We start from the raw sequence: 1,561 nt of genomic DNA, 5'->3' as shown, positions 1-1,561 counted from the left end.
ACAGGACAAAGGAGACTAATGAGTTTTATAACAACCCACTCCTCTTGGGAGAACCAATCTGTTCCTCTGAGAATGAATCCAGCCTCACAAACTAAATCAGTCTTGTGGGAAACCCATGTTAACAGCCTAATCACCTCTTAAAAACACTACTACTCGACACTGCTACATTGGCAGTTAAATTTTAACATGTTTTGTTAGGAAGAAATTATATCCAAACCATAGTACTACTCTTGGCCAGAAAAAGGAAATGTAAATCCTCTCTGAAGAAAAACATCCCAATTCTATCTCCTCAATATTGCCACAGATTAAGCACACCCCCAAAATACTGCCTCGCAATAAAAAATTCTACACACATGAGGAAAAATATCACTATAAGCAACAATCCACAGATATAATAAATAATAGATTTAAACCTCCAGGAAGGTTTACCAAGTTTGAAAAGAAGCCAAATGAAACTTGAAAATGAAATAAAAAAATTTAAAATACTCAATGGACAAGTTAAACAGCAAAATAGATGTGGCTAAAAATAGAATTAGTGACGTGGATGAGAACTTTCACACAGAGATGAGGGAATTGAGCATATGTAAGGCACAAAACACAATGGTTAGAATAAAAAAGTTTAAATGGAGTCTAACTGTAGTGCTAAAATAGAGGAGACAGAAGTTGGAGAAGAGATATTCCAAGAGATAGTAGCTGAGAATTTTCTGGACCGAATGAACCAACAGATCCAGGAATCAAAAACTGTATCAAGAAGAACTGACAAAAATTCATTTGTAGAAACCTTGTAGTGAAAAACTACAGAACAACAAAATAAAATAAGATCCTTTGAACTGTTAGAGAGAAAGAAAGAGAATGTCTCCAAAACTCAAGAATTAGACTGACAGTGTACTTCCTACGGCATTAATGAGATCCATAGGACAATAGGAGAATATGTTCAAAAGGCTAAGGGACATTAACTGTGAACTTAGAATTGTACACCATGTAAAATTTTAACAATGAGGGAGAAGTGAAGACATTTTCAGATAAAAACTGAATTTCTATCGACAGAGCCTCACTTAAGAAATTTTTAAATGACCTACTCCTAAAAGAAAGAAAATGACTCCAGAAAGATGGTCTGAAATGCAAGACTGAATGGGGAACAAACAAACTGGCAATCTTATAAGTAAATCTAAATATATTAAGTACTACTACTTCTACCACCACCAATAATAATAATAGTAATGCCTGTTTTAAGGAGTTAAGACGCTAGCAAAATGTTATCCAACTGCATCTTTGGCATGCTGTACCAACAGTGAATCTCCAAAATTTACCATCTTTTGCAATCTGGATAAACTGAGAGTTTCTTAAATCATTAAGTCCTGCTTTCTTTTAGTTTACTATTTTATCAATCTAGCTTTTCCTTTTGCATGTAATATAAACAAGAAGAAACCAGGATGAATCTTTAATACTTTGCTTGGAAATCTCAGCTAAACATCCAGTTTTATCACTTACAAGTTCTGATTTACACACAACTATAGGGAACACAATTGGTCTAAGTTTTCTGCCGCTATATAACTCACTT

Source organism: Cebus imitator, unplaced genomic scaffold (assembly GCF_001604975.1).
Source record: "Cebus imitator isolate Cc_AM_T3 unplaced genomic scaffold, Cebus_imitator-1.0 Scaffold95, whole genome shotgun sequence".
Taxonomy (NCBI): domain Eukaryota; kingdom Metazoa; phylum Chordata; class Mammalia; order Primates; family Cebidae; genus Cebus; species Cebus imitator.
The sequence above is the reverse complement of the archived record's forward strand: the minus strand, read 5'-3'. Positions refer to the sequence as shown.